This window comes from Cryptomeria japonica, chromosome 3 (assembly GCF_030272615.1).
Source record: "Cryptomeria japonica chromosome 3, Sugi_1.0, whole genome shotgun sequence".
In the NCBI taxonomy this organism is placed as follows: Eukaryota; Viridiplantae; Streptophyta; class Pinopsida; order Cupressales; family Cupressaceae; genus Cryptomeria; species Cryptomeria japonica.
This window is the reverse complement of record NC_081407.1, coordinates 442,279,957-442,305,377: the sequence shown is the minus strand read 5'-3', so window position 1 is coordinate 442,305,377 and position 25,421 is coordinate 442,279,957.

The following is a 25,421-nucleotide window of genomic DNA, read 5'->3' as shown; positions in this document are numbered from 1 at the left end:
CCAATGATTACACCCTACATGTTGTTGGGGTTAATCTCTCAAATGCCACGACTATGGACAAATTAGGAATAATGGAAGAGACTTTGAAGGTTGTGTCTTTGGATTTCATCAAGAAGAGCCATCGCCTAGACAAGATGCAAGGAGAGCTTATCCACCTCATAGAATATTTGGATACTCAGAGGAAGGAGGAGAAAGCTATAAGTGTTGAAATAAACCACTTGCAGGCCTTGTTAACTCAAGCCAATTCTAAAAAAGGGAAGTTGCAATCCGCCCTAAACAATGTGAGTTCTCAATTTAAAGGGAAAGAGGCAATGAAGAATGTGGTGCTAAAATAATTGCAAGAGAGGGGGAAAGAGATATAACAGCTGAAAGAAGCTTCCAAAGATGCTACCTAGATTCAAACTTAGTTGCGAGAGGAATTCCACTTGAAGGAAGAATATGCTTGGTAGCTGAGCGAAGCGCAGGTCACGCTTTCTGAGGAGAGAAAAAAGTTTGAAACAAAAACGTATGAGATGCAGAGTAACTTGGAACAGACTGAGAAGAAATTTTAGGATATAAAGGGATTATTACAGCAAGAGAAGGATCGCACAACATAGCTTCATGAGGCTTTTTCAAGATGGAGGTACTAAGATCCTCACTTGGGAAAATCAAGTGTCCCATGAGGAGGAAAGATGCAAAAATCTCCAAAATGAGATAAGAGCGAAGGACGATGAAATTGTGCACTTATCTCATCTTCCTCCCCCTCTGGAAGTTCCTCAGGATATATCACTGGTCATGGAAAAACTATATGTTTCTCATTGGGAGAAGATTAAGTAGTATTGCGCTTCGCTGCAGCCCGTGCTGAGGTTCCTAGGTGAGGTGCAATTTCTCTGTGCTGGAGTGGGCGCTCTTGTCAACAACATTATGCTTTTCATTGGTCCTAAGCTTCTCGTGGCCCAAAGTTTGATTCAACTATTGTAAGTTGCTTCAGATGAGGAATTAAAAGCAAAAGGGGTTGCAGATCGCAAACAATTGATCAGGAAGGCCAACATTTTCATTAATCAACATAGGGCAACCATGCAAGGATCAACAACACTTGAGTCCTTGAGGATTTTGGTTCCAGACATCAAGCGGCGTGTAGAGAATTTTGTGTTCCTGGGTCTGCCTTCACCTTTTCTCGCAAATGGCTTCATGCTAGGGATTGAGCAAGTTATGAATCAAATCGAGCAATTTCAGCAAGATCAAACTTTCCTACAACGCCTTAGCAGTCATATTTCAGCAAAGGAAGTCGAGCGGCTCTTGCACCCCTGGCCCAGCTCTACGCACTCCTAAATATGATCCATGATGAACTAGCGAGCTTGCCATTTAATGAAGTGATCGGTTTGGACTAGAATTGCCAGAATCTGGAAGTTCAGGTGTTACCCTCTAAAGATGGTTATTCATTCGAGAAATCATGTTTGTAAGATTGAAGCAATGAATCAGATCACCGACATAAGAAATCTATTTATACAACATGAATTTAGGGTTAGAGATATATGTGAATGAGAGAAATGTGTGTGCATATGTGATACATGAGAAATCATAGAGTATTATGACTGTTACAGAGACACAGAGGTCACCGAGAAGGTTTTTAGAGAACAGTCAAAGAACAGAGTAAACAAAAGGGTTTACCGAGTTACTTTATGAGTTACCGAGGTATGCTATAGGCAAGGTAATCTTATTTTGAGCACATAGAATCTGCTACAGCATTTCAGATGTAAAGTTGCAGATATTTGTAAAGTCTTATTGTAATATTTTGAAGTTGTAAGAGAAACCTTTAACTGGGTAAAAGACTCTAATCAAGTCTATAAATTGTAAATCCTCTAACCAAGTGCAACATTTATATAAAGTGTTGTAAAATCCTTTAGCAAGGTAGATCTAACAGATCTTGTTACTCATAATAGGGTAAGCTATCAGAAATAGCTAAATATGTAGCTCTAACCGAGCACTCTTTATTATTGCAGTAGTGAAGTTGTGGGTGCCATCCCCATTGCAGTTTTTCTCTCTAACCAAGAGTTTCTGTGTAACCAAAATATATGTGTTATGGAGTGAATCATGTATGATTGTTACTTATTTGTTTTAGCTTTATGTTATGCTACAACAGTTTTTGGTTTATGCATAATAGTAAAGATATTATTGATAAAAGGATTTGAAGTACTGATTCACCCCTCCCCTCTTAGTACATTAGCTTTCCATATCGGGCCTAACAATTGGTATCAGAGCTTGAATCTTGGAAAAGGGTTTAACTACCTAAAGAGAAAGATCTTATCAATGGAAGGCTACAAACAATCTCAGAGGATTGTGTATCTGCAAGAAGAATTGGATCATGCTAATCAAGTGATTGCAGACATGCAAAGGCAAATGCAAAAATCTTTGAAAGTGATAAGAAGATTATCTGATGATTTGCAAGACTCTCAAGAGTTAGTGGAACAAATTGAGACATCATTTGAGAACAGTATGTCTGAAGAGACTGAAGAAATGATTGGACAATTGAAAGAAAAGAACAAAGCACTGGTTGATCAACTAAAAGCAATGAAAAGTGAACATGAACATTTCAGCACACAGATGACTGAAAATCTTGATGCATTGAGGACAACCAAGGACAAAGTAAGAGATCTAGAAAGAGAGAAACAACAACTTGAAGCTTTAGTATCTGATAAGGATGATGAAATCATAAGGTTGACTGAGATTCAACAAAATCTGTCAGATCAACTAGGTTATGCACATCATGAAGCAAATCTGAAAGATGATGATAATCAAGCATTGAAACTTGAAGTATCAAGGTTGAGCAGTGAACTTGAAATAGAGAAGAAATCCAAGGAAACATTGAAGAAGAGTTATGAAGCATCAAAGATGTTGGATGAGCAACTGATTACAAGACGACCCTACAAAGAAGGAAGACTCGGTTACAAAGGAAAAGACTCTACCGAGAAGGGAATCTGCACTACCGAGAGAGGAGAATCATCAAAGCAAGCTGGAATCAAGAAGAACATCAAAAGAAAGAAGCCTATTTGCAACTACTATGGAAATCAAGGTCATACTACCAACATGTGTCAAATCAGAAAAGGTAAGCAACCGAATGCCACTAAGACCAATGGTTATTGTTACAATTGCAATAAATATGGTCACACATCTAATCAATGTAGGACAAAGTCTGTTAACAATTATCAGAAGGCAAAATTCAAAGGGTTTTGTAAAAACTGCGATAGATATGGACATAGTACCGAGAAGTGTTGGTTTAAGCAAAAGAACCACATGTGGTTTGCACACCGAGCAAATACTAGAGGTTACCAAACTCACACAGATCTGTACCGACAATATTCTACAGTACCATGGGATTACAATACAAGGATATGGTGTGAATGTTGTGGAAGATATGGACATATAAGTGCCAACTTCTTTATAAGGTTTGGAATGAACAACCAAAGATCATGGAGAAATCCTGGTATGGCATGTTTTCATTGTCACAAAGTTGGACACTTGGCTGGAGATTGCAGAGATCAATCTAGAGAAGACACTGAGGAAATAAAAGAGAAATTAAAGATGATTTGGAGAAAGAAGGAAACTGTGTCAAATAAAGAAAGCACCTTACCTATCGAGTTAGGTGCTCCCACTCTAAATTAATCGGTAAAGGTATGAAGGGACTGCATTCTCACAAGGTTAAATATCAAACAGTTCCTATTTTAGTATGTACTAAATTCAAAATCTACATAGTAAGATGTAGTAGTAAGTTTGAAATTCTATCAACGTCTTTTGGAGCACTTTACAGGAAATCTGTCAAGTCGGTGAATTCAGGAAGCCTGTCAAGTCGGTATATGAAGGAAATTCGGTTGCTCGGTTAAAGTGCAAAAAGGGAAAGAAAGTTAAGTAGAACTGAGTGCATTTAATGTCTTTGACCTAACTTGCATGGAGCCCGATAAGGTTTATTATGTACTTAAAGCATTCTTCAAGGTCATTTTCATTCACCAAGTTTTTGAGAAGCAGAGCAGAGTGAATCAAGGCGATCAAACCATCTTCAAAGCGAAATCTAAGGTATTTACATCAAATCTCAACGCATTGCTAAGCTGGTTTACCGAACTCATTAAGTTGTTATTATCTGCTAAGTGTGAAGCGTCTGTCATTTGTTAAGTTCTCAAACCCTAAGGTTCCTGTGTCAATTTTTATCTAAAATCAAAATGGCACCTAAGATCCAAGACCCCATTGTTGTCAAGAATGTAGAGAAGCCCTCACTAAAATACTCTTTGACTCCCAAAATTGCATCTAAACCGGATGACAAAACTGCCTTTCCACTCATCCTAGATCGAGTCTTGTTAGTCGAGGATGTGAGATTCTTCACCAAATGTCATGTTGAAGAACTCGGTCATGTTGAGATCAAAGATGCATATGATGAATTGTGCACAGATGGTAAAATGGATAGCAAGTATGAGGACATCAAAATCAAGGGATTGACTGAAGCCCTAACCTATCCCCGTGTGTTCAAACCCCAGTGGGTCAAGTTTGTACTAAGCCGAGTGCATGATGATTTCATGTGGCTACAAGAGCAACCATTTAAGAACACTAAAGAAATCATTCATCTGATCACCGGTTATCCTATCTATGATCATGCCCGAGCACAGAAAATGATATCACAGAAGGAATTGATCAGTTTGACTGGAGTAGAATCTGATTGCAGAGGTCTGAAGTTGAACAATGTCACTGATCTTGAACTCAAATTTGCCATTATTGTGATTGGTTACTGTTTCTTCCAATCGGCAAGGGAAAACAGTGTACCCTGTGTAGCAGTGGACTTAGCATACAAAATTGTTAAGAAAGGCATGAAAATTGACTTGTGTGAAGTATTGTTGAAGAACTTGTTTGAAAATCTGAACACAATCAGGAAGCCGAAGAAGAACAACTCGACAAATACTCTAAAATTTGGATCACTACTTGTATGTATGTTTTTCTACTTTGAGAAGTTTTTTCCAATAGTTGGTAAAGTTGTTTGGGAACTACACTGACCAATCACCCACCAGATCAATGGCTTCATCAAGTAGTTAGGTGATAACTTTAATGATATAATGGATGATTACTTCAACAAGTTCCAAGAGAAAATGCATAACAGGTACCGGATTCCACCCCAGCTAGTAGAAAAATACAAAGATGAAATATGTTTTGAAGTCGACACTGATTACTGTTATGTTAATGTTGTGGAACCGAGGACTCAATCTTTGCCACCTATGGGTTACGAGATTGATTTTGATATCACATAATAGCAAATCGATGCATTTCTGACACTACCAAGGCATACTACCGAGCTGAGGTATGGAACCTATGAAGAGGTGAAAGAAAAAGTAAAGATGAGCATTGTAGTACCCAAATCTACAAGGAAGGCATCAAAGATGATTAAGGCATTAACTGAGAAATTCGGAGAAGAGGATTCCTCCACACCTGTCAAAGGCATTCTAGCCATCACCGAAGAGGAGACAGAAGTCCAAGAAGTAGTCATAACACTTAGCACTGAATTGCCTAAGGGAAAAGTGTTGAAGAGAAAGAAACATGACACTTCAATGGCCCTACCGACTCCTCCAACAAAGAGACCTAACACAAGGGCATCTGCTGCATCACCGAGTAAGAAACAAAAGATTGTTGCCATTCCTAAGGTAACTAAAACTTACAAGAAATCTACTCGGAGACTCATTTTGCCAAAAGAGTCGAGTGATACCGAATCTGAAGATGCAAGTAAATTTTAGATTGTGAAAAGAAAGAAGGTAGATGTACATAGTGTAGAAATTTTTTGTATGGTGGATTTGGTGGATTTGGTGGATTTAGATTTGTCAAATATGAATCTAGATCCACTGATGAAAAGAGGCAAATTGAAGAAGCTGTTATTTGCAGACTTCTAAAATTCTGAGTGGTCCCATTAGAAGTATGTAATTCTATTCCTAAGGAATTATATGCACATATTGAAACCAGATGGCAATATGCCCTAGACTCGGAGAAACAAATCAGAGAAAGAAGTCTGGTGCATCTCTTTCCTAATATGTCGGTTGATGAAATAAAAGAACATCTGACAAACAGCCAAACACAATTTAAAGTAAAACAAAAGGCCTTGAAATTGATGAATGGCCTGTATATAGAAGTGGAGAAGGAAACAAAAGAGCAATGGCAGGACATCTTTCGAAGAAAGAATGCTGGTGAACAATCTACAGTGGAAATAGTCGATGTCACCGACCAAGAGCCTGATGTCACCGAGCAAGACCCTGCTGACACCATTCAAATAGATGAAGATATCATGGATGCAGAGGCACCTGAACAAGAAATGATAGAAGACAATGCTTATGCAAAACTTGTCTCTAGTGAATCTGTTTTGGAACAAGTTCAGCCTTACCCACCGATCAATCAACCTGCTACAACCGAAGCTCCTCAGGATACAGATGAAGGCACCAAAGGTCAAAAGTATACAGCAGAAGGTACTTCACAAGAACAAACCTCTCAAGCACCTTCTAGCATAGAAAATGTTACAACTAAGACACCAAGCACCGAGACACCGAAGGACACTACCGAGGCTAAAGAAACTGACCAAAGTGTTGTCTCTATCGAGCAACCTACCAAGGGTCCTCAAGCCTCTCAAGCTATTGTAGTGGTTCACCCAGTGAAAGGTAAAGAAAAGAAGTTGAAAAAGCATAGTTTCAAAATAGATTTATCAAAACCGATAGTGTTGCCCAATGTAGACATCTCCAAATTGAAAGGGCAAGCACTTACTGAATTCGGTGAACTATGCAAAGCAAAGGCTGAATAGGAGAAAGCAACTAGCCATACAAAAGAAGAATAAAGTACTTCAGAAGGTAAAGACCTTACTATCAGATATGCTACCTTCAGCTACAGTATCAACCGATGCAGCCATCCATATTCAATTGGATGAACTCCTAAATCAGATTGAGACATCTAGAGTAGATGCATCCGAATACTTGAGCAAACTAAAAGACAAGGAGCTAATTGCTAAAATGATAGAGGAAGTACAAAAATCCATTGTTGTTGGCAAGGTAAAACTTGTCAAATTTATTGTTGAGTTGTCCCCTCAACTCAAGCACATTCTTTCATTATTTCAGAAACTCTGCACATTTTCTTTATTCATTAAGGACATTAAGAATAAAACAGAAGCAATTGAGAAAGAGATCATCGATCTCTCAAATAAGTTGACCCCCGAGCCCAATTCAGTTCAGAATTTTTATACTAAGCTACAACAGCTCATGGCTCAACAATTGGAACTGAGGAATGAAGAACACAAGATCAGGATGGACATAATGACACTTCAAACATTATTCCTTCCTCATCTTTCATCCGTTCAAAAATAGCTCAACTGAGCCACTTACCTCTCTACTACACAAGAGGGAAGCACTTTAGATGGCTTAATTTCATTATTGGTTGATATTAATGCACATAATTATTTAATGGACAGTGTAAATAATGCACTCTTTGTCGCTCTCACCAAAGCCAAGACAAAGTACAAATCCATTTTTGATCAGTTGCCACCTCCAAATGGTAACTAAATTTTGATGTTTGTCAAAAAGGGGGAGTATATCATCAAAGTATATATAGCATCAAAGTACACAGGGGGAGTGTATAGTATTCAAAGTATCAAACAACCCGAGTGTAGTATACAGGGGGAGTATACCGAGCAGAATGAGCAGAATAAGCAGAGTATCCAAGAGCAGTGAACCGAGCAGTGAACAAAGGAAAGAACAATGATTACAGAGTATTGATCATCGAGCACACATAATCAGAGTTTTGTACAACATATTGATAAGGGGAGTATATTTGATTATACTATTTCATTGACTAATGTATATACCGTATGTTTAGTCAAATTTTGTAAAGTATACAGATTTTTGAGTAATGACTTTGAAAGTAGTTTTGTCAAACATCTCAACTAATGTCTGTAGATAGGAAAATTGAATAAACATCAAAGCAATAGATATCAAACTAGCTCAATCACAAAAACTAGATTGCAATGATAAGAAATCCTAATTACAATCAATAAAGGCATGAAGATGAAATACTACAATAAAAAAAAGCAAACCAAAGCCTGTATCTCCTTCATTATTCCTCCATTGTCCTTCTTTCTCCTTCAAATTACTTTGTTTGTGGATCTCACCTACAAGTGCAAAAGCATAGTATGAAAGCAAGATTGACAAGATGAAATGGCAGCGTAAGGATACTAGAAGCATGATTGATTCTGAAAATGTGATTGATCATCCAATTTATAGACAAATTGGAGAGAAAACAAAATTAGCATGAAGAGATTTGAAAGGAAATTTCAAATCAAGAATGACAAATATGACAAAATTGACATGCAAGATTGATTGATTGACAAATTATGACAAATTATGACAAGATTAAAATGCCATTCCCATGACAAAAGGGAAGAGAGAAAATAGCCTCCATGATTGCAACAAATGGAACCATAAACATAGGAGAGAATTAGGGAATGAATTTAGAGGAAATATTAGAAAAATTGAAGAAAATAGGAGAAATAGAAATTAGGAATTAGGAGAAATTAGTAAATTAGAAAAATTGAAGAAAAAGATGAAATAGAAATTAGGTGAATTAATTAATAGGTTTTCATCCATTCATTAATTCATGAAAGAGGCCTAGGACTAAATAAATGAATTTATTTAACCCACCAAGAAGAAGAAAAGGATTAAATGAACGAATCATAAAACCCTAGAAATAAGAGGACAAGGAATTAGGTTAAGACAACAAGAAATTAATATAGGTTCGATCATGATTCTGATTGACAAAGGACCAATGTTGATAAATGATTGAGACTGGTTGACAAAAATCGATGACCAAGATTGACAAGGAGATCAAATTGATAGGCTCCAATTGATGAGGAACAATGACTAATTGATCCAAATTGACATGATTGAAAAGGACAAGGATCGATGACGAATCGATCGCAAAATGACAAGATTGACAAGGACAAGGATCGATGATGAATCTGACAAGTTGATAATCGCAAATGATTACTAACAAGCTAAAGATGATTGAAAGATTGACAAGAGGACAAAACTCTAATTCTATCATCGATTAGAATTGACGATGTCCAAAATGATGATAAATGAGCACGCACATTGATGCGACAAGATAAGATCGACCAAAATCATGACTGAAAATTGCTATCGACAAGACCAAATTCGAAAGCGATAATCATGAGGAAAGCAGAAGAAGGACTCGATGCTCGCAAATGATAAAGACCAAGTGCATGGCATAGAAGAAATGTTAATGCGATGCAAAAACCCTAAAATAAGGCAATGCGCAAATGTTAAAGTATGACTCTGCAAGCGTTGACCATTTTTAGACGTCTACATTTTGCCCCTCTTTGAGACAATGCGATTCTAAGCGTTGTTTCAAAGAACAATAATGAAAATGCCCCAGACAATATCAATGACATATGCATGCCCCCTCGAGGAATTGGCTGGAAAAATCCAGAAAAGAGGCCAAGTGATCGATAAGAATGACAGAAGATGATAGGTTCGAATGGATCCAACGGCCTGCCAAGACTGATAGAAGAAATGTTAGTAAGAAGAAATTAGATAGAGGACAGTTAGAGATGAAGGAAAAATTGCTTTCACAAATGCACATAAGTAGGTGAGAACCTTTATTTATTGTAGCAAAGCAGATGCAGAGCATCATGGCATTGAAGGCCAGAGCTGGAACGCAACCCCTTTTGCAAAAGACAGACACATCGCACACAAGGAATGAGTGAATCATCCTAGGGTGCATACATCAAGGGTCGAGGTATGTGCGGCATTCACAAAGCGAACGTACTTATCACAGACACCCAATGATATAGTCACCCCAGTTTGTGACAAACATTCCACAAACAACAAATACTACAAAAAAAGTAAAGGGACCATGAACCATCTCAGTCACTCTAAATCACTTAGTGACATCATCGAGCAACATAGGAACATGATCGAAGCCAAAGATAAATCAGTAAAAAGATAAGACACACAAATTCAACCAAGTCAAACAAACAGTTTGATCATCATTGTCAAAAGTGGAAAACAAGAATGATCATGATGTCTGGTTTCAGGGAATGTGGTACCCCGTCAAAGATAGGACACAGTCTGGTTTCGAGTATACCACACCCTATATAAGACCCATGATAATATTGACAAGGACCAATGGTAATGTTGATGATTGATGTGACAACTGTGATCAGGTTGAATGCTTGCTTGGTCGAACAGTTCATCTGTTAATGCGTGATTTCATTAAAACACAATGTTTGATAGATTGTCATTGGATGTATGCTCAGCGATCTGTCTATGCACAAAGGGGACCATTTATTGACAAAATGCAAAATGCCAAAGAAATTTTTTTTGGATTTTGATGTTTTGAAATTTTTAGGGATTTTTTCAGGACATTATTCAATTCTTAGGGATTTTTTCAGGACATTATTCAATTTTTAAGGTTTTTTTCAAGACATTTTATGATTTTTTTGAATTATTTCAAGACATTTTATGATTTGAAAGCTCCAGTAATTGATCATGACAAGGGGCACGCACCCAATGAAAAATTGAAAGACATATACAGCGACCAGGACCGAAACATATGCACAAGGATTGGAACCTGAGTATGCAAGACAATGATGTTGACCAATCATAGGCCTGGAACAGAACATTGGGTCAGGACAAGGATAAGCATGATAAATCTATGGGGGGGAAGTATAGGTAGGAGTCATGATAGATGACGAAGCAATAATCTTTTACACATGGCGCCTGTTTGCCAGGTTTTCACCATGGTACTTGCCCAAAGCGCCTGTTTGCCAAGTTTTCACTAGAGGGCGAATGATTTTGGCTTTACCTTTTTTTCTTTTTCAATTTTTTCACTTTTTTGATTTTTTTGTATTTTTCACTTTTTTTGATTTTTTTGTATTTTGCCATTTTTTTTATTTTTTTTTATTTTTCACTTTTTTTGATTTTTTTGGATTTTTCACTTTTTTTATTTTTTTGGATTTTGCCATTTTTTTTTATTTTTTGGTATTTTTTTCAGGATCATATTGAAGAACTACTGACAGAAAAACTATGCCCAATACCTACGAAGATGCATACTATTTGCAGGATTGGACAGAGGTTCACCTTCTGGGGTTGCAAGTTGATATGCCCCCGAGCCATAGGCTGCAGTAACTATGAAAGGTCCAACCCAATTAGGCTCAAACTTTCCTTTGATGATGTCAATAGATCGTGTATTCTTCGGGTTCACCTTGAGGACCAAATCTCCCACTTCGAAGTGTCGCCCTTTGACCTTCTTATTATAAGAGCGATGGAGACAGTTTTGATATGCTTGCAAACGTGTCAAGGTTGTCTGACGTTTCTCATCTAACATCTCAAGTTGATGCAACCGAGAGACTCTATGCATCTCATCATCAATCAAATGTTGTAGGGAAACACGCAAAGAGGGAATTTCCACTTCCAAGGGTAAAATGGCTTCCGCACCATACACCAAGGAATAAGGTGTTGCGCCAGTAGGTGGGCGGATGGAAGTGCGATAAGCCCATAGTGTTGGATTCAACTGTACATGCCAATCTCGACCAGCGTCATTGACAACCTTTTTCAGGATCTTAATGATGGTTTTATTTGATGCTTTGGCTTGACCATTACTTTGTGGATAATAAGGACTGGAGAAATAGTGTTGGATGCGAAACTTGTCACAGAGTTCCTTGACATCTTTATTTTTGAATGGACGGCCATTATCTGTGACTATTGCAAGGGGAACCCCATATCTGCATATGATATAATTCAGCAGAAACTTTGAAATTTGAACACCAGTGATATAGGTCATAAGGATAGCCTCGATCCATTTTGTGAAGTATTATGTGGCTGTGATGATGAATTTGTGTCTGTTTGCAGATGTCGGGTGAATCTTGCCAATGAGATCCAATCCCCATTGAGAAAAGGGCCACGAAGATATGACGGAGTGAAGTTCTTCAGCTAGCACATGAATGTAATTTCCGTGGATTTGGCATTTGTAGCATTTCTTGACAAAATCCTGAGCATCCTTTTCTATTATGGGCCAATAATACCCAGCACGAATCAACTTTTTAGCTAGACTCAGACCATTGAAATGGCCCCCACATATACCATCATGGACCTCGTGTAAAGCCATTTGTGCCTCGTCAGAATCCAAACACCTGAGGAGGGTGTGGTCAAAGGAATGACGGTAAAGGGTGTCTGCGATGATGACATATTTGGTTGTTTGGCGTATGAAGGCTCGGCGTTGGTTAGAGGAAAGGTTAAGTGGTAAGGTTTGGGATTTCAAATATCGATAGATATCATTGTACCACAAGGAATTAGGACCAACAAGAACACACATCACATCAGCTATCGACATTTCAAAAGAAGGCACTAGCAACTGTTCGACCAAAAATTCGCATCTGTCCATATTATGGGGCATATTTAACATCGAAGCAATAGTTGCCATAGCATCTGCTGACTTGTTTTGAATTCTTGGAACTTGACTAAAATGGATAGCCGTAAATTTTGTCTTGAAGAAATCCACCATATGCTTGTAGGGAAGAAGCTTTTCATCCTTCGTTTCATAGTCATCATTCACTTGACGGATGACTAACTGGGATCTCCATAGAGTTGCAAATGTGTAATGTTCCATTGGATCGCTACTCGGAGTCTTATGACCAAAGCTTCATATTCTACAATATTATTGGTGCAATGGAAAGTTATTCTGTAGGATTTGGAAATAGCATCACCTTGAGGGATGACAAACAATATACTTGCTCCAGACCCGAATTTGGTATGGGATCCATCAAAATATAATTTCCATTCATTAGAAGATGTGACAACAAAGACTAGTTATCTGGAAAATCCATCAACGTTGGATGATCATCATGAATAGGTGCCTCTGTAAGTTGATCCGCTATGATTTGTCCTTTTATTGCCTTTCTCTCAATGTACTCAATATCAAACTCACTTAGGATCATAACCCACTTTGCTAGGCGACCTGTCAAAGCTGCCCTGCTAAGCAAGTATTTCAAGGGATCAATTTTTACAACTAACAATGTCTGATGATTTAACATATAGTGTCGAAGCTTCTGTGTTGCAAATACCACTACTAAGCATGCCCATTCAATAGTTGAATAATCTAGTTCATAGCCCACTAGTGTCCGACTGATATAATAAATAACCCGTTCTTTGCCTTTTTCATCTTGTTGGGCTAAGAGAGCTCCCAGTGCCGTTTCAGTTGCAGAGATATACAATATGAATGGCTTCCCTTCTATAGGAGGCATTAGAATAGGTGGCGACCACAGATAATCCTTGAGAGTTTGAAATGTTGATTGACATTGCTCAGTCCATTTAAAAGTGACACCTTTATGCAATAAATGTTGGAAGGGATGACATTTGTCTGCCAATTGAGCTATAAACCGGTGGATTGACTGTAACTTCCCTTGCAGACTTCTTAGTTGATGGAGATTGGAAGGAGGAGGCATATCCATTATTGCTTTAACTTTTTCAGGGTCTACTTTGATGCCTCTGTGAGAAACAATGTACCCTAATAATTTGCCGGCTGTGACACCAAAGACACATTTCTTTGGGTTGAGTCTGAGTTTGTAGGTTTCCATTCGATCAAAGATTGGGCCAAGGATGGCTAGATGACTATCTCTTGTGACGGATTTACATAATAGGTCATCAACATAGTCTTCCATCAAAGTATGCATAAAATCATGGAAAATTGTTGTCATAGCTCTTTGATATGTTGCGCCAGCATTTTTAAGACCAAAAGGCATCACATTCCAGTAGTAGGTACCCCAAGCACATGTGAATGCAGTCTTATGTTGATCTTTAGGAGCAATGTGAATTTGATTATATCCGAAAAATCCATCCATCAATGATAGCATCTCATATCCAGTAGTCATGTCAACTATGATGTCTATATTCGGTAGTGGAAAGTCATCTTTAGGGCATGCTTTATTGAGATCCCTAAAATCCATATAGATTCTTATGCCCCCAGTTACTTTGCTAACTGGTACCAAATTTGAAATCCAATCTGCATAATCAATTGGTCTGATAAAGCCCACATCTAATAATTTTTTGAGTTCTATTTTTACTAAGAGAGCCACCTGGGGATGCATCTTTCTGAGTTTTTGTTTGACGGGCTTGGCATCTGGTTTTAATGGCAAGTGATGGAGGACTAATTTTGGATCAAGGTCAGGCATATCTGCATAAGACCATGCAAAACTGATCTTCTTCTCAAGAAAGAAATTGACAAAATATATCTTTTCTTGTTTGGAGAGAGAAGCAGCGAAAAGGATGACCTTAGGGTTGTCAGGTGTACCCAAATTTATCTCTTCGGTCATTTCCACCAGCAATGTTGATTTATCCTGACTTGATGAGGGTATGTCCAATCTTCCACCTTTGGGCGCCTCAGGGAGGTTTTCACCCACAGGTACGTCTTGTATTTTTATTTTTTCCTGGTCAAAGAGTGCCTTACGGTTTTCACTCAAAGACCCATTCTTTTGATTTTTTAGTTTTGCTTTTTCTTTTTTATGACTAGAAGATGGAGTTGACTCCCCAAAATATGCTTTGGAATCTAAATCAATAGCAAACCCTGCCTTATGATCGCCTCGTGGTATGCCTTCCCGTAGTCCAAGGAATTCTGCAATTGCTTCGTCATTTTGAAAACAATCCAATTTGAGTGGTTCTTGTTGGTCATGTTGGATAAGCTGTGGATAGACAAGGGGTATGTCATCATTGGTTTCAAGGAGAGTTAGGGCCAAAATGGTAAGGATAAGAATGTCCATGGTATCGCTGTCTGAACTGCTCGTATTTGATTCGGAGCTTGGGTCCCAGAATGACTCTATCCAAGCATTAGGACATGTTTTGGGAGGGGAAGTTATTTCATGTTTGTCTTCCATGGGCAAATCATCAGGGTCAAGGAAAAAAATTTCGAGGGCATAGGAGCTAGAAGAAAAAGAAATCCACTCCCATTCATTGGAATCAGTTTCAGGTTGGGTATCCTCAGGTGTTGTTTCATCATCAGAGTCATGCCCCTTTCCACACGTGTTCACTTTGGTAGACGAGGTTCCAATTCGCAATGGTACAAAACCTAACCCTAAAGTTGGATGTTGCATCTTAGGTATAATAGGTTCTAGTCTTCCTTTCTTGTCAGGGCCCAAACCACTACAGCCATCATATCCCTTTTTCTGCAATATAGTAAACCCTTTTCCATACCGCTCCACTAGCAACTTGACAAGTGGTGTATCAGTTTGATCCTTATAAATCCAATCTATTACATCATCATCCAAAGTTTCCTTGTTAAGTTCACCCCATTTTGTAAATGTATTGGGGGGCTGATATTGAATGACTATCTTAGGTTCCTTTTGCAACAAATGTGGTTTACCATGTGATTTTGGAGATATTGGTAAATTCCCAATAAGGAATGTTTGAGCCATTGAATACTCTCTGCATCCTTGGTCTTGTATCTTCAATTTTCCTTTGACAACATCTAACAACTCATTAGGATCCACATAATTATGTGAATGAGCCTCTCTATTGACTGGGACTTGTTTCTATGGGGAATCCTTTAGATTAGCACAAAATTGAAATGGATTATGATCTCCTGGAATTGTTATCTCAGTCCCATTGTAAGGATATTTTAAACAGTGATGATAAGTAGATGGAACTCCTTTCATTACATGGATCCACGGACGGCCAAGAATCATATTGTAAGGGAGATCGAGGTCTAGGACCTGCAGGAAAGTGTTTTCTGTCACTGGACCGAGTCTGATAGGCAATGAAATTACCCCTTTAGATGGGCGCTCAGCATCATCATATGCTTTGATTGTTATTCTTCTGGAAGAATCAATGTCATTTTCTGTATAACCAAGACCAATGACCACTCTCAAGGTACAGATGTTAAGACCTACTCCGCCATCTATTAAGACTCGTCCGATCTTGCAATTATGGACAAAGACTTCAAGATGTAAAGGATCATTATGAGGGAGCTTACCAGGAGAAATATTGTTATCAGAAAAGGCAACGTGTTGGGAAACAACTAGATGTCCAATTTGGGCTTGAAACTGGTCAACATCAATGTCTGTTGGGATAGTGGACTTAGTTAAAGATTTATCTAGGACTGCGCGATGCATAGAGGACATTTTCAACAACTCAAGAATTGATATTTGTGCAGGTATCTTTCCCAAATGATCTAGGAGATTATACTGACTCATAGGAGTTGATTTGGGAGGAATTACAGGAGCTTCTTTTAGGACTATTTTGGATCGACGAGTGGTGACTGTGCAAGAAGGATCTTGTCTCTTTACTCTTATGGTGGAAACATACTCATTTGATGCTCGAAAAGAATTGATGACATTGTTATAACTAGCATTTGCATAATTAAGATTCGTTGTTTGGGTAGAGTTTGAAGAAGATGCTTTACCCTTGTCATGATCAAGCAAAGGAGTTTTAAAAATTGTATGATCAGTGTTAGAGGTCGCGTTGGGTGGGTCTACCTCAATTACTCCTTGATCTAACAAGTCTTGAATCATATGTTTCAATTGAAAACACGATGCGGTTTTATGTCCTTTTGACCGATGGTATTCACAATATGTATTATCATTCCACTAATGTGGCTTTACCAATGGTTCTTCCTTGACATCAGGTAACTTAATAAAATTTGCTTGTATCAATTGTTTCATTACTGATTCAATAGGCTCTCCTAATGGTGTAAATTATCGAGGAGGCCCATCCCTTGATTTGAAAGGTTTTCATTGTTGGTTTTGTTGTTGACCTTGTTGTTGATTATACTGTTGGTATTGTGGCTGTTGAATAACATTGCTTGCTTGTGTCTGATTTTGTTGCATAGCCGACATATTAGGAGCACTCAATTTCTTTATCATGAACGTGGGTTGATTTGCATTCACTGCTCTTGTGTCGACAACTCCATCATTAGTGACATTCTTGTTTTTGTACCACAATCTATTTTTCTCCCCTGAATTGTTTGTGTTATCACTGTCTTTGTTGAGTTTAATGAGTCCCTTAGCTACAAGAGCAATTTCAATGTTCATCCCTTTCTTAATGAGCTTCTCAATGGTACTAGTACTTTTCAATTTAAGCTCATACATCATTTTTGGGACCAAATTTTGAATAAATAAGTTCACTTGTTGTTCTTCAGGTATATCTAGGGAAGAACAACTGTACAAGCTTCGCCATCTTTGCAAGAAAGTCACTAATGGTTCACCTTGCTTTTGTTTGGTGTTGCATAAATCTAACATGGTCACTTCACTGTCAATGTTGAATGCGAAGTGGGATATAAACTTTTGAGCCAATTCCGACCATGTCTTTATGTTCCCTGGCAAATGCGAATACCAATCCATGGCTTATCCTATGAGACTTTGTACGAATAAGTGCATCAAATATGTTTCTTCATAACTCACTTCAGCACATGTTGCGAAAAATGCTCGAATATGGTCCTTTGGTTGTCGTTCCATTTATATTTCTCAAAATTAGGTGCCTAAAAATGCTTAGGGAAGGGAGGCATGTACAAGCTCTTGTCAAATGGATTAGGACATAAATCTTGATCTGTGTATAATTTATTTGTCCCTTTGGTTTCCAATGCATCGACTTGACGTTGCAACTTCTCAAGTTGTTGTGCAAATGTGTTAGGTAGTGAAGATTTTGGAAGTCCATCATTCACTCTTGGGTGTACTCTTTGTTGATACATCCTGCTCTCCATTGGTTGTTGATGCTCTGAAATTGTTGTCTTTGGTGTCTCTAGCATATAAAGTTCTTGATACAGCTCTTGTTGCTATGGTTGTTGCATGTCTTGACATTGACCCTTTTGTTGTGCTTCTTGTGGTGGGATCATCATTTGTAGCCTTGGTTGATATTGCATGGACATCAATTATGGTTGTGATGTATGATAACTTGTTTTTCCTGGCCCATATTGAGGCACATGTTGATGTTGATGCTGACGAATCAGAATTTGCTGACTTTGTGCCAACTGTTGTTGTCCTGATGTAAATCCCATCATTTGCAAAAAACTTTGTTTGGGAGGTTTCTGTTGTTTCTCCTTGAGATGGGGGATGGCACTTGCATTGACTTGCTATGTTGTTTTTCCAATCCATTGTGGTGGTTGCAAGTTTGAATCAACTTGTAATGGTGCAGAAGACACTGCAACGTGTTGTTGAATGTGATATTGTTGTTGTTGTGCATTGCTTGTTTGCGCATTTGATTGTGCCTTTTGTGCATTCCTCAATTGTTGCAACATTTGTTGTTGGTGCACACCACTATTTGTGGCTCTTTGTGTTGCCACTATCGAAGGATCTGTCACAATATTTTGCATAACGGGTACTTGAGTATTTGCTAAACATATTGAACTTGATGGGACATATAAACTTTGTTGCATTGTAGGATTGTTTTGAACATTCGTAAGATCAGGCATTCCAGTCGTAAAGCTTTCTTGCATCTTAGATTTTGATCCACTTGTAATTATTCGAGGAATCATTTCTTGTTGAGGGAAAGCTGTCAACATTTGTGTGGCCATCATTTGATCTTGTGTTAAAGGTGTTGTATTAAATAACGGATTGTTTATTGTTTTGAATGGTGACTTTTGTGGAATAGTCACTGTCAACGTTTTTGAAGCATGTTTACTCATCAAGGTGTGTTGAGTTTCTTGTTGCACATTTTCTTCATTTGGATGTGGAGAGAAACTTAACAGCTCACTGCCTTGTTGTTTTTGCACATTAATTTGCACATTTGAGGAGGTCACATTACTCATCATATCAAGATATTTTTGTGGAAACATCTTAAAGACCTAATTTTAGCATGACAAGGATAATGCATGAATGTCACCTAAATAGAAATCTAGCTTAGATATGACAATGAAATGCAAACTTAGGGAAAATGATTTTGAACCTAAGTGCAAAATGAGGATACTTGCAATGAAAAGGACTAAAATGAAGGGAGATGACAATGTGTCCTAGGACCTAAGTTGGACTATGCAAAACCTAGCCTAAAGTGACATGAATTTTGAAACAAAGACATTCAATGTTTTGACAAGCCATGTTCAAATGTTGGATGAATACTTGGACAAATTTGGACTTCTGTTTGGATTTTGTTTTGAATTGAAGGTTGTTGATTTTGAAAACCCAAGTTGATTATGAGCACTTTTGAAAGTTTGTTTTTGGTTTAACCTTTGACAATCACGGAAGACAAAATGTTTGTTTGACTTTGACTCAAGACAATCAAGCACATTCACAATAAATCCTATGGCTGGCAAGGGCAATATCTGTTCAATCCTCTAACCATAAAATACAATACTTAGTCAGATAGCTAGACGCTTGGTAGCACTGGCTCCCCCTTACAGTGCACTCACTTCTCGGGCATACCAAGCTTCAAGTTCAAGGGGCATCACTTCCCAAGAACTTGCTATCTCTAACTAAGGAGTACATGAGAGGTGTCTTCGGCATGCGCGTATCACAATGCCTGAGCCAACAGATAGAAGGATTTTGTCCTCTAAAAACAAGAGATTCTAGTAAGGGCATCCGTTTGGGTGGGTATTGATCCGGCGAATAAATCGTCGCAATACCATTCCAGCACCCGTTGTCTACAACTTTCGTTGCATCCACAGTTATTTAGAGTGGTTCGGAAGAGCTTGGTTTTAGCTCATCACCACTTTGGGTCATTCCCTCTCACCAATGCCTATGCGAAGTGCTAGGCAAATCGGGAGGCAGGCCCAATTCTAAGGGTTAAAACATGCAATCAAACTAAAAGCAAACAAAGCATGCATGGTGTTCATTAACCTTTAAGAAATTAAATGTGCAACTACTTTAAAAATCACATGCAAGATGTTTTAATAAAAGTCTTTGACCGCGTCCTACATAAGATTTGTTAGTAGTTTCATTTTTAGTCTTCATCACACGTAATGCCAAGGTGCTACACAGAGGATCAATACCAAAGAAAAACCAGAATATAAGAAATAGAATGAAAAACAAAGTAATTTGCAAGTAAAAACACTGGTTTTACCTCTGTTTCTGGCCTTACACAGGCGTAGAATGCCTCAACATAGGTGCAAAATGCATCGACACAGGCGCAGATCTCTTTGACATAGGCACAGATCTCTTTGACACAGGCACAGGATGCCTTGAAACAGGCACAGGATGCCTTGACACAGGCGCAAAATGCTTTGACACAGGCGCAGAAGTGTCCAGAAAGCTCTGAGTCGCTCTGTTTCTTGAGTTTTTCACCTGCAAATCAGCTCAAAAGCACTCAAGACATGGTTAAGGGGTTAGTTCATATCGGGTTCACCAAAAAATGTAGATAGGAAAATGGAATAAACATCAAAGCAATAGATATTAAACTAGCTCAATCAAAAAAACTAGATTGCAATGATAAGAAATCCTAATTACAATCAATAAAGGCATGAAGATGAAATACTACAATTAAAAAAAGCAAACCAAAGCTTGTATCTCCTTCATTATTCCTCCATTGTCCTTCTTTCTCCTTCAAATTACTTTGTTTGTGGATCTCACCTACAAGTGCAAAAGCATAGTATAAAAGCAAGATTGACAAGATGAAATGGTAGCGTAAGGATACTAGAAGCGTGATTGATTCCAAAAATGTGATTGATCATCCAATTTATAGACAAATTGGAGAGAGGACAAAATTAGCATGAAGAGATTTGAAAAGAAATTTGAAATCAAGAATGACAAATATGACAAAATTGATATGCAAGATTGATTGATTGACAAATTATGACAAGATTAAAATGCCATTCCCATGACAAAAAGGGAAGAGAGAAAATAGCCTCCATGATTGCAACAAATGGAAGCATAAACATAGGAGAGAATTAGGGAATGAATTTAGAGGAAATATTAGAAAAATTGAAGAAAATAGGAGAAATAGAAATTAGGAATTAGGAGAAATTAGTAAATTAGAAAAATTGAAGAAAAAGATGAAATGGAAATTAGGTGAATTAATTAATTCATGAAAGAGACCTAGGACTAAATAAATGAATTTATTTAACCCGCCAAGAAGAAGAAAAGGATTAAATGAATGAATCATAAAACCCTAGAAATAAGAGGACAAGGTATTAGGTTAAGACAACAAGAAATTAAGGTAGGTTCGATCATGATTCTGATTGACAAAGGACCAATGTTGATAAATGATTGAGATTGGTTGACAAAAATCGATGACCAAGATTGACAAGGAGATCAAATCGATAGGTGCCAATTGATGAGGAACAATGACTAATTGATCCAAATTGACATGATTGAAAAGGACAAGGATCGATGACGAATCGATCGCAAAATGACAAGATTGACAAGGACAAAGATCGATGACGAATCTGACAAGTTGATAATCACAAATGATTACTAACAAGCTAAAGATGATTGAAAGATTGACAAGAGGACAAAACTCTAATTCTATCATCGATTAGAATTGACGATGTCCAAAATGATGATAAATGAGCACGCACATTGATGCGACAGGATAAGATCGACCAAAATCATGACTGAAAATTTCTATCGACAAGACCAAATTCGAAAGCGATAATCATGAGGAAAGCAAAAGAAGGACTCGATGCTTGCAAATGATAAAGACCAAGTGCGTGACATAGAAGAAATGTTAATGCGACATAGAAACCCTAAAATAAGGCAATGTGCAAATGTTAAAGTATGACTCCGCAAGCATTAACCATTTTTAGACGTCTACAATGTCAAAAGGGGAGATTGTTACTACTTATCAAATTGCCATTAGTTTTATATCCAAAGTCATTCTATATACTCTAGTCAGTTACTACTACCAAAATATTTAGTCGGTATGAACAGTCTAGTCGGTTACAGAAGGAAAACAATCACAAAGCCTAGTATACACCGAGTTGTCTACCGAGTGTTATTTCATGTCTACCGAGCAGTAAAGATAATACACCGAGTTGATATACACCGAGTGAAATGTGTTACCAGATTCATTGAACCTAGACACACATATGAAAACATGTTACAAGATCGAGGCACATAGAACCGTTATCGCATTGAAATTGCACATATAGATTTTGTATAATTTTGAGGTCATCTAACCAATGAAATATTTTGCATGGTTATTCATTCGAGAAATCATGTTTGTAAGATCGAAGCAATGAATCAGATCACCGACATAAGAAATCTATTTATACAGCATGAATTTAGGGTTAGAGATATATGCTAATGAGAGAAATGTGTGTGCATATGTGTATGAAGCAAGACTTATGTGATACATGAGAATCACAGAGTATTATGACTGTTACAGAGATACAGAGGTCACCGAGAAGGTTTTTAGAGAGCAGTCAAAGAATAGAGTAAACAGAAGGGTTTATCGAGTTACTTTATGAGTTACCGAGGTATGCTATAGGCAAGGTAATCTTATTTTGAGCACATAGAATCTGCTACAGCATTTCAGATGTAAAGTTGCAGATATTTGTAAAGTCTTATTGTAATATTTTGAAGTTGTAAGAGAAACCTTTAACAGGGTAAAAGACTCTAATCAAGTCTATAAATTGTAAAGCCTCTAACCAGGTGCAACATTTATATAAAGTGTTGTAAAATCCTTTAGCAAGGTAGATCTAAAAGATCTTGTTACTCCTAACAGGGTAAGCTATCAGAAATAGCTAATATGTAGCTCTAACCGAGCACTCTTTATTATTGCAGTAGTGAAGTTGTGGGTGCCAGCCCCACCGCAGTTTTTCTCTCTAACCAAGAGTTTCTGCGTAACCAAAATATATGTGTTATGGAGTGAATCATGTATGATTGTTACTTATTTGTTTTAGCTTTATGTTATGTTACAACAGTTTTTGGTTTATGCATAACAGTAAAGATATTGTTGATAAAAGGATTTGAAGTACTGATTCACCCCTCCCCTCTTAGTACATTAGCTTTCCATATTGGGCCTAACACTTTACGCTATTGTTTCCTAAATTATCAAGTCAAATCCAAAGTGAAGCCAACTCCAGTGCATCTACGCCACCTTAGTCTATGTATATCTTTTTGAGCACACAATCAACCAATATTGTCCCTACACATATATTGGCATCTAAGCTAAGTGACACAAAGAATCTGTTGTGCACTTTCTCAAGCAAGATTATTAATATCTTTCCAACAAGCCACCCCTACGAAGCCTCAATACTAGATTTTTTTAAAATGGAAGACCCCCTTATCAATAGAATTAGTATCAGAGAAGTACAAAAGAAAACAACCAAGTGCAACCTTCCACCCAGATTGTTCATGTTCCTACTCCACTGTAAACGGTAGCTCCCAATAACAACAAAGCATTGGTCCCGAGGCAAAAAAAAAATTGTGGAAGATTCAAATGCATGGTGTTTTCCATTTAATGATATACACATATTGTGAAACTGTCCTCGAGACAATTTAAAACAAAGGGTAGTTGAACAATGCACTCAAGTCATCACAACTAATATGGGAAATTATTCATCACCAAGGATGGATCATGTGATGTTGAATACCCTAAAATAGGGAATGTCCCTAAAACAAGAAGAAGAAATTTCTCCTGATCATGCATTTTTCTCATGGATGGAAGAGGAAGAAGTTATGTTTTCAAATGAAGCATCAACATCGAAACCTCCTTAAGCCCAATCAGACTATAATACTCATTCCAAGTGGAGGTTCACTGGAGAGCCTATTTCCCTAAATTCCTAGCCAAGACTAAGTTGAAACAAAGCTCATGTCATAACCCTTGTTGTTCATCCTTTTTATAAGTCGATGGAGAAGTCTAAACCAAAATAAAATAAGGACCAACCTCTTGTTTCCATCAATGTGGTCGAACAATTCAAAAAGGCCCCTGCAAATATGTCCCTATGGGATAAATTGGCTATTTCAAAATAAAAGAAATCTCCTAAAGGAGGCTTTGGAGAATTGAGAAAAGCAACCGTGAGTTAGAGATTCCATGGGATCTTGTGAAAAGTACAAAGAACCAGTTACAGGGATGTCAAATCAACAACCTTCAGTGTTCATTAATTCAAATCCAGATTCAAAGATTGAAGGAGTGGGTAATTTTAAACATATGCCATTTTTCTTAATTCTCAATCTTGGGGATAGGTTGTTACATAATTCCATGATAGATTTGGGAGATATTGCCACAGTGATGCCAAAACAAATAGAAAATTATTTGGGTGTTAGTTATTGTAATGGATGCAAAATCAGGGTTTCACAAGTTATGCTTTATAAACTAGGAAATGACTTAACTTTCACATGCATCATATTAAAAGGAGGATGAACTCAATAGATCAAACCTCAAGTCTATTAGGACGAGGGTGGGATATTGATTGGAGTCCCATTTCCTTTTGTTTGAATTAAAAATGTAACTGAAAAGATGTAAATTCAATGCCAAATCTAAGGTAAGAAGGTACATGCATGAACTAACAATTTGAAGTGATTATGATAATTGATAATGAAACATAAATGTCACAAAAGGTGTAGGAATGGAAGGGGAATTTGAATTTGATAAATGCCAATTTTGGACCTATTCTAGAAGGATCATGGCACCCAAAATTGACCTAGTATTAGACCAAGGAAACCAAAACTACCCTATTCCTAGACCATGGTACCCAAAACTACCCTGGTCCAGGCACTTTCTAATGAAATTTGGTTGGAAGCTTTGTTTTTACATCCGATGCAGAGGGTTTGGTGTCATGCCCAAACATTTGGGCACGAACGGGATAATTTTTTTATTTTAAATCACAACTATATAACATTAAAATGCTAATATTAAATGCACTAACAAGTTTTCATCTTAACTAAGTTTAGAGTTAACTCTAATCACTAACTTAAGTAAGTGAAAAAAAAAATTAATTAAATGTGAAATATTAATTCTCCAAAGAAATTATTATTGTCTCAACGATTTTAATCACTTAATTAAAATTCTCTACAAATGTTTGGTGAAGGTATTATTAATCTTCAGTAATCAATAAATGCTTTAAGGGACTGATTAAATTAGTCCTAGCACTTTGTTTATAAATGTCTATATTTTCATTTTAATCATTAATTGAAATGTGTTTAAATTAAATCGACAAAAACATCATTTAATTTTCATAATGATTATTGTCCTATAAAGTTTAAATATTTCTCATAACCAAAATAGTCTTACCTAATTTATTATAAAGTTTATAATTGTTTAAACTCCATAAATATTTAATTTAAAACATCTCAATCTATATATATATATATATATATATATATATATATATATAAGTGTTTTAACCATGCAAACCCTAATCTTTTATTTAATATAAAAATATGCCCCTCATTTCTCTTTTTTTTTCATTCTTTATTATCTTTCCACATTTTACCGTAGCCCTAACACGGGCTAGGGTTCTATTCTTTTTTTTTTTGGTTTGTGTAGGGTCGAATACTGTTG